General features: G+C 44.4%; 1 pseudogene; it reads left to right on the top strand.

Annotated features, from left to right (window-relative positions):
- The first annotated feature begins 2,002 nt into the window (after positions 1-2,002).
- LOC141183507 (U2 spliceosomal RNA) lies at positions 2,003-2,105 on the top strand (annotated as a pseudogene).
- Positions 2,106-10,206: the final 8,101 nt, after the last annotated feature.

The raw sequence follows: 10,206 nt of genomic DNA, 5'->3' as shown, positions 1-10,206 counted from the left end.
CAGCCCCATGCGTCCATCCAGGTCCCCACGTGTCCAGCCTGCCCCCCCTTCAGCCCTATGCGTCCATCCAGGTCCCCACGTGTCCAGCCTGCCCCCCTTCAGCCCCATGCGTCCATCCAGGTCCCCACGTGTCCACCCTGCCCCCCCCTTCAGCCCCCTGCATCCATCCAGGTCCCCATGTGTCCAGCCTGCCCCCCCTTCAGCCCCATGCGTCCATCCAGGTACCCACATGTCCAGCCTGCCCCCCTTCAGCCCCATGCGTCCATCCAGGTCCCCACGTGTCCATCCTGCCCCCCCTTCAGCCCCATGCGTCCATCCAGGTTCCCACGTGTCCAGCCTGCCCCCCCTTCAGCCCCATGCATCCATCCATGTCCCCACGTGTCCATCCTGCCCCCCCTTCAGCCCCATGCGTCCATCCAGGTCCCCACGTGTCCATCCTGCCCCCCCTTCAGCCCTGTGCGTCCATCCATGTCCCCACGTGTCCAGCCTGACCCCCCTTCAGCCCCATTGGTCCATCCATGTCCCCACGTGTCCAGCCTGCCCCCCTTCAGCCCCATGCATCCATCCATGTCTCCACGTGTCCAGCCTGCCCCCCCTTCAGCCCCATGCGTCCATCCATGTCCCCACGTGTCCAGCCTGCCCTCCCTTCAGCCCCATGCATCCATCCATGTCCCCACGTGTACCGCCTGCCCCCCCTTCAGGCCCATGCATCCATCCATGTCCCCACGTGTCCAGCCTGCCCCCCCTTCTGCCCATGCGTCCATCCATGTCCCCACGTGTCCAGTCTGCCCCCCCTTCAGCCCCATGCGTCCATCCATGTTCCCACGTGTCCAGCCTGCCCCCCCTTCAGCCCCATGCGTCCATCCATGCATCCTGGGTAGGTGTTTATGCCCCTGCATCCATTCATCCTGGGTAGGTGTAAATGCCCCTCCAGCCATCCATCCTGGGTAGATGTATATGCTTTTCCATTCATCCATCCATCCTCGGTAGGTGTATATGCCCCTCTATCCATACATCCATCCATCCTGGGTAGGTGTATATGCCCCAACCATCCATCCTGGGTAGGTGTATATGCCCCTACATCCATCCATCCATCCTGGGTAGGTGTATATGCCCCTCTATCCATCCATCCAATCTATCTATCTATCTATCTATCTATCTATCTATCTTTCTATCCCTTCCTTTCTGAGATAAGCTGCAATAATGCATTTGTCCTATGCTACACCTTTGCACATACACCATATACCTAATCACTGACCTTGTTATCAGCTGCTACTCTTTTAATTCAACTGTCCCATCAGTTGGGTGTTGCTGAGTCCCACGCATTTAAAAAAAATGTGGGGGCCGTTACGATTTCTTTAGTGAAATGCTGGCTCCCTCTGGTGGAGCACTGACTTCTTTAATTTTCTATCTGTGGATGAAAAAAAGATAAAAAAAAAGTTTGGTCTGAGATGTTGTTTTAAAGTGCTAGCTATGTCTGTCAATCAGAGCATCCTATTGGTTTTCACCCAGGCAGATAGATTGCTTGCAATAGATGTAATGACTGAATGGAACAATGGAATAATGCAAGAGAATGGGACAATGGAACAATAGAATAATGCAAGAATGGAAGAATGGAACATCATTGCACGTGTCGTAATGGGCTCCTGGCCTTTATCTGGCTGTGCTGCTGCAGTCAGCTACAGTCTGCAGGGAGCCTGCAGACTAGGAAGAAGGTGGACCGCCGCTTGTTTGTTCACTAATTAGTTATCCTCTCCCCATCCCCTTGTCTGCAGGTGCATGGGACATTGGCGGGGGAGGGGAGAATGTTTGAAAATAGGCAGACTCATGCAGATTAAAAATGCATGCGTGGGCAGCAGCTGCAACAAGCAGTAAAGTTGTGGGTTAAAAGGTGTCTATTGATGAACAACATGTCCTCCTAAGGGGAGTCTTTGTCCCTATCCCTACAATGGGTGCCTTCTTGAAGCCAGGGTGCAGTCATAGGCCAAAACCAATTCAGGTTATCGCTTCTCGGCCTTTTGGCTAACATCAAGTGTAGTATTTGTTCTCATTTAGTATATGTGCTTTTGCTTTTACCAATATATTGTATTGTACTGTTATCTATCTATCTATCTATCTATCTATCTATCTATCTATCTATCTATCTATCTATCTATCCCTTCCTTCCTGAGATAAGCTGCAATAATGCATTTGTCCTTTGCTACACCGCTGCACATACACCGTATACCTAGTCAGTGGCCTTGTTATCAGCTGCTACTCTTTTAACTGTATAATGTAATATTGAGTAGAATTAAATATGCTGACATATTAAATATGAGGCCTCACATAGCCCCCTAAATACAGTATGAGTCGCCAAACTCAGCCTCCTATACAGAGTAAGAGCTCCACATAGCCTCTCTATATATACTGTATGAGCCCCAACATGCAAATGTCCCATACACATATGAAAAAAGACAAAAAAACAAAGAATATATCTAATATTATGGAGAATATTTGTGCGGAGCGTCCGCCGCTTACCTGCTGTAGTAATGTCCTAATGTTCTGAGGTAAATCCGTCAGATACTCTGACGTTAGATGACCTTGGTAGTATTTGGTCAGGCAGTTATTTACTAGCTCCATCACCAGCCGGTGAGTGAAGCTGAGGACGCCATCAGGCAGTAGAAGCGCAGTGTCAGGGCGATTGTTGATAAGAATCCCCAATAGTGTTCCTACCTGAATATTATCCAGAAGCAATTCAGCCATAGCGAAAAACTGCAAGTGCTATCAATCACTATGAAGCCAAGAAAGGCACCCGTGACCCTGCGTACATTCTATAAGTAGTGTCTGGGAGCTGTGATGTCATAATAGAATGGAATCTAGTGATAGAATCTTAAACGGCGGCTCTGCACAAATAGATGACACCGAGCAATACTGAAAGTGGAAACACCATAGAATTAATTACGTCTCCATATTACTATGGCTGTTCTCTTTTATGTTCAACTAGAACACAAGCAGGATAAGAGTATGTTCACATGTTGCATTTTTACAGCATTTTTGTTCTACCTCAAAAACCAAAGTGGCAGCAGGAAAAACGCAAAAAACGCTGCAGTATTTTTAATTGTTTTGTTTTACTTTAATTCATTTCAATGGGGGGGAAATGTTGGAAAACCCCTGAAAGAATTGACAAGCTGCAGATTTAAAAAACGCAGGAAAAAAATGCAACGTGTGACTGAGAGTTTAGAAATCTCATTCTCTACTTCCAATAGGTGGTTCTGGAGTTCTAGTTCTCTTCCTCTCTGAAGAGATAATTTGCATATTTCCCAGAGGAGCATTGTGGCACGAAAAGTCTCCTCACCTTGACGTGCTTAGCATGTCGCTCTCCGCATGGAGAAACGTTACTTCTTAGAACTCATTTTTAAACAGTTAGCTCATTGTTTTACAGTATAGAGCAGGGGTCCTCAAACTTTTTAAACAGGGGGCCAGTTCACGGTCCCTCAGACCATTGGAGGGCCGGAATATAGTTTTTAAAAAAAACTATGAACAAATTCCTATGCACACTGCAGATATCTTATTTTGTAGTAAAAAAAACAATAGAGGAACAAATACAATATTTAAAATGAAGAACAAGTAAAGTTAAATCAACCGGTATTTCAATAGGTAGGTAACTGTACCCAATAGGCAGCATAGGTCCTCAATAGGCAGGTAAATGTCCCCAATAGACAGCATCGGTCCTCAATAGGCAGGTAAATAGCCCCAATAGGCAGCATAGGTCCCCAATAGGCAGGTAAATGTCCCCAATAGGCAGGTAAATATCCCCAATAGGCAGCATAGGTCCTCAATAGGCAGGTAAATGTCCCCAATAGGCAGGTAAATGTCCCCAATAGGCAGGTAAATGTTCCCAATAGGCAGGCTGTTTCCCCCTTATAATGCCATATGCAGGCTGTTCCACCCCCTTATAATGCCCCATGCAGGCTGTTCCCCCCTTATAATGCCCCATGCTGGATGCCACCCTCATATAATGCCACATGCAGCATGTCACGCCCCCATATAATGCCCCATGCAGCATGTCACCCCCCCATATAATGCCCCATGCAGCATGTCACGCCCCCATATAATGCCCCATGCAGCATGTCACCCCCCATATAATGCCCCATGCAGTATATCACTCCCCTGTCTTTATAATGCCCCATGCAGCATGTCACCCCCCCATATAATGCCCCATGCAGCATGTCACCCCCCATATAATGCCCCATGCAGCATGTCACCCCCCATATAATGCCCCATGCAGCATGTCACCCCCCATATAATGCCCCATGCAGCATGTCACCCCCCCCATATTATACCCCTTGCAGGATGTCACCCCCCCATATAATGACCTATGCCTCCATACAGTCATGGCCAAAAGTTTTGAGAATGACACCAAAATTATATTTTCACATGATCTGCTGGCCTCTGGTTTTTATTAGTGTTTGTCTGATGTTTATATCACATACAGAAATATAATTGCAATCATATTATGAGTACCAATAGGTTATATTGACAGTTAGAATGAGTTAATGCAGCAAGTCAATATTTGCAATGTTGCCCCTTCTTCTTCAAGACCTCTGTAATTCTTCCTGGCATGCTCTCAATCAACTTTTGGACCAAATCCTGACTGATAGCAGTCCATTCTTGCATAATCAATGCTTGCATTTTGCCAGAATTTGTTGGTTTTTGTTTGTCCACCCGTCTCTTGATGATTGACCACAAGTTCTCAATGGGATTAAGATCTGGGGAGTTTCCAGGCCATGGACCCAAAATCTCTATGTTTTGTTCCATGAGCCATTTAGTTATCACCTTTGCTTTATGGCAAGGTGCTCCATCATGCTGGAAAAGGCATTGTTGGGCGCCAAACTACTCTTGGACGGTTGGGAGAAGTTGCTCTTGGAGGACATTCTGGTACCATTCTTTATTCATGGCAGTGTTTTTAGGCAAGACTGTGAGTGAGCCGATTCCCTTGGCTGAGAAGCAACCCCACACATGAATGGTTTCAGGATGCTTTACAGTTGGCATGAGACAAGACTGGTGGTAGTGCTCACCTCTTCTTCTCCGAATAAGCTGTTTTCCAGATGTCCCAAACAATCGAAAAGGGGATTCATCAGAGAAAATGACTTTGCCCCAGTCCTCAGCAGTCCACTCCCTGTACCTTTTGCAGAATATCAGTCGGTCCCTGATGTTTTTTCTGGAGAGAAGTGGCTTCTTTGCTGCCCTCCTTGAAACCAGCCCTTGCACAAAGAGTCTCTGCCTCACAGTGCATGCAGAAGCACTCACACCAGCCTGCTTCCATTCCTGAGCAAGCTCGGCACTGCTGGTAGTCCGATCCCGCAGCTGAAACAGTTTTAAGATACGGTCCTGGCGCTTGCTGGTCTTTCTTGGGCACCCTGGAGCCTTTTTGACAACAATGGAAGCTCTCTCCTTGAAGTTCTTGATGATGCGATAGATTGTTGACTGAAGTGCAATCTTTGTAGCTGCGATACTCTTCCCTGTTAGGCCATTTTTGTGCAGTGCAATGATGGCTGCACGTGTTTCTTTAGAGATAACCATGGTTAACTGAAGAGAAACAATGATACCAAGATCCAGCCTCCTTTTAAAGTGTCCAGTGATGTCATTCTTACTTAATCATGACTGATTGATCGCCAGCCCTGTCCTCATCAACACCCACACCTGTGTTAATGGATCAATCACTAAAACGATGTTAGCTGCTCCTTTTAAGGCAGGACTGCAATGATGTTGAAATGTGTTTTGGGGGTTAAAGTTCATTTTCTGGGCAAATATTGACTTTGTAAGTACAGTAATTGCTGTTAAGCTGATCACTCTTTGACATTCAGGAGTATATGCAAATTGCCATTACAAAAAATGAAGCAGTAAACTTTGGAAAAATTACTATTTGTCTCATTCTCAATACTTTTGGCCATGACTGTACATTAAAAAAAAAAAATCCAATACTCGCCTCACTCCTCCTCACCTGCTGCCGCTGCTCTACTCTGGTCTGGACTCCAGTGTCGCGGCGGCGGCGTCCCGCTCTGCGCTGCGTGTGACGGCACTCGGGAGGGCGCGGTGTAAAGAAGTCACCGCACTCTCTGACCTGAGACGTCACAGGAAGCGCAGAGCAGGAAGACAGCGGATCTGCAGAGGCACGGGGAGAGGTAAGTATCCGCCTGCCGGGGCCCTGAGCGAGCGGGGGGGAAGGGCGGGTGCTGACACCGCTCCCCTCTCCTCCGCCCATAGCCCGGCGGGCCGGATAAAAGTAGAGCTTGTTGGTTTCACTTCTGAGAAGCATAAACTCATGAAGGTTGCAATGGTACAACATGAAGAACAATTGGTGGCCATGACTGGATCCTGTGATCTATTTCTGATTGTGGCATAGGGGATGATTAGGGGAAAATGCAGTTGGTCAGTATTTCAGCTGGAACTGGAATGCAGAGCTGAGCAAATACATGAGTCTGTGTAGTTTTTTAATTAAGTAAAGCATAAAACATTCCCTTCTGGATTCTAGGTGATCACTGGCCGTCCAACCCAACAGGACCCCAATGTGATCAGCTTATCATCAGGGGACCTGTCTAAGGAAAAAGGATTGTCTAAAGTGGACGATTTGTTTTAACATTAAAAGGGTCGTCCACTAATCCACTAATTAGACAACCCCTTTTTAAATGCTGTAGTCCCTGTGTGAAAGAACAAAAATGTATATTTACCTCCCAAACTGGCGACATTACAGCGATGTCAGCGCCCATGTGAGATTGTTATGCTCCATAATCACTGCAGTCTGTCAGCGGCTGTCTGTCTGGAGACTGGAGGCTGGCATCCTGGGAATGAGGATGGCGATGGGAAGTATATATAAGGTATACCTCCTCAGCTGAGCTCAGGAAACCCAGCACCCATTCCCAGTATGATGTCCCTCTGTAGATGAGCTCTGTAACTGTTTTGGTGCATACATGCACTCCTAGGGTACGCTCACAAAGGCGAGAGAATCAGGACGATTATGCTAATGACCCTCGGCTCAATCTATGTCAGAGTTTCATCCAAGTATCATCTTATTGTGCTCCGATTTTCTTGCATGAGAAAATCGCAGCACAGGTATGGAGAAGACGGAGAACTTAATTTCTCCATCTTCTCCATTCTCTGTGTGCGTGGATGTCGGACTGCACTCGGATGACATTTGAGTGCAGTACAATGCTTCACATGCACCCATAGATTTCTATGGGTGCACATGATCCATCGGCATGATAAAATGATGGCAGATCAGCACTGCCCCATAGTATAACATTGGGCCGAGAGCTATCCGATAAAAGATCAGCGCTGGGCCGTGTTATACTCTCCTGTGAGCGAGCCCTTATAAAAAATGCTTACTTTCAAAGCGACACCTGCTACCCAACATTCACAGAGAAGGACGAACAGAGCAGTCATCATGGGACCGGAAGGATAAGAAACACATGCCCCTCTATGATACTGGGAATGGAGGGGACTGCTTACAGGGAATACGTTACTTTTTACATTCCACAGGTTACAGCAGAGGATAATCTCGGTTTTCCTGCATGGGGGGCAAATATTCAGTTTGACTCCCCTCATATACACAACTTAAGGCTTCGTTCACATGTTCAGTATTTGACATCGATATTTGTAAGCCAAGATCAAGACTGGAACAATCAGAGGAAAAGTATAATAGAAACATGTCACCACTTCTGTATTTATCACCCACTCCGGGTTTTGGCTTACAAATACTGATGTGAAATACTGACCAAATACTGAACGTGTGAACGTGCCCTTGGGGTAAGACCAGGTGGAACGATCATATCACAGACCTGGTGCAACATATTCTTAACTGTGTTCACATGTGGCAGTGATTTTTTTTCCACGATTTTGAATGAAAAATAATAGCAAAACAATACCAACCATACTGACAATACCATCAATGCTGACAGTACTGATAATACCACCAATACTAACAATACCGACAGTACTGAAAATACCAACAATAATAATACCAATAATACTACCAAAATCAACTGTACTAACAATACCAACCATACTGACAATACCATCAATGCTGACAGTACTGATAATACCACCAATACTAACAATACCAACAGTACTGAAAATACCAACAATAATAATACCAATAATACTACCAAAATCAACTGTACTAACAATACCCACCATACTGACAATACCATCAATGCTGACAGTACTGATAATACCACCAATACTAACAATACCGACAGTACTGAAAATACCAACAATAATAATACCAATAATGCTACCAAAATCAACCGTAGTAACAATACCAACCATACTGACAATACCATCAATGCTGACAGTACTGATAATACCACCAAAACTAACAATACCGACAGTACTGAAAATACCAACAATAATAATACCAATAATACTACCAAAATCAACTGTACTAACAATATCAACCATACTGACAATACCATCAATGCTGACAGTACTGATAATACCACCAATACTAACAATACCGACAGTACTGAAAATACCAACAATAATAATACCAATAATACTACCGAAATCAACTGTACTAACAATACCAACCATACTGACAATACCATCAATGCTGACAGTACTGATCATACCACCAATATTAACAATACCGACAGTACTGAAAATACCAACAATAATAATGCTAATAATACTACCAAAATCAACTGTACTAACAATACCAACCATACTGACAATACCATCAATGCTGACAGTACTGATAATACCACCAATACTAACAATACCGACAGTGCTGAAAATACCAACAATAATAATACCAATAATACTACCAAAATCAACTGTACTAACAATACCAACCATACTGACAATACCATCAATGCTGACAGTACTGATAATACCACCAATACTAACAATACCGACAGTACTGAAAATACCAACAATAATAATACCAATAATACTACCAAAATCAACTGTACTAACAATACCAACCATACTGACAATACCATCAATGCTGACAGTACTGATAATACCACCAATACTAACAATACCGACAGTGCTGAAAATACCAACAATAATAATACCAATAATACTACCAAAATCAACTGTACTAACAATACCAACCATACTGACAATACCATCAATGCTGACAGTACTGATAATACCCCAATACTAACAATACCGACAGTACTGAAAATACCAACAATAATAATACCAATAATACTACCAAAATCAACTGTACTAACAATACCAACCATACTGACAATACCATCAATGCTGACAGTACTGATAATACCCCAATACTAACAATACCGACAGTACTGAAAATACCAACAATAATAATACCAATAATACTACCAAAATCAACTGTACTAACAATACCAACCAGGCAATCTTTACAGATAGTACTGACATATCCAACAATACAGACAATATCACCACATCTGACTGATTTCAATTTTTTTTTTGCAGGCGACAAGAATCAGCTGTGCTCTTTATTAGGGTTTTCCTGGAGCTTTAAAAATTAGCATTGCAAAAATAATGGGAATAAAAAATAACCATTAGGCCACGGCCCCACTATCAGTATTCGGTCAGTATTCGGTCAGTATTTTTTCTCAGGAGTGGGAGCCAAAACCAGGAGTGGGTGATAAATGCAGAATTGGTGACTTGTTTCTGTTATAAATACTGATAGCCGAGGCCTAAGTTACATTTTAAAACCGTGTCATTCCAGCACTCACCTTCCTTCTGGTGATCTTTGTGTGGCAAAAAAACAGCCATTGATTGTCAGCAGCGGTTACAAATGAAGTATAAATTAAAAATATTGGTTTGGGCAACTGCAGCATTAATGCTGGAGGGGGGATTCTAACAGGGGAGTAAAGATTTTTGCCAATAATTATCACATTTTTTATTGTTAGGCTGTGTGCCCACTATGCGTTTTGCAAGCATTTCCGCGGTGGCAATTCCGCTGCAGAAGCGCTTAAAAAACGCTTGGCAGAAGGTCTGCTATGTTCCCCAATGATAATCCGCATGTGCTGTTCACATGCTGCGGAGATTTTCGCTGCGGATTAACATTGCGGAAAAATCCACAGCACTACCAATTATTTTGTGGAATCGCAGCTCTTTTGCCACCATTGACTTGCATTGGACCGCATGACATGCGCATCACTTCATCTGCACATGCGGATATATCATGCGGCTCAATGTGCAGATGGTGCCCAGGTTTGTGTCCTGGCT

This window comes from Phyllobates terribilis, unplaced genomic scaffold (assembly GCF_046119375.1).
Source record: "Phyllobates terribilis strain yellow unplaced genomic scaffold, ASM4611937v1 Scaffold_38__1_contigs__length_12584779, whole genome shotgun sequence".
Classification (NCBI taxonomy): Eukaryota; Metazoa; Chordata; class Amphibia; order Anura; family Dendrobatidae; genus Phyllobates; species Phyllobates terribilis.
This window is presented reverse-complemented; position numbering and strand designations above follow the sequence as displayed.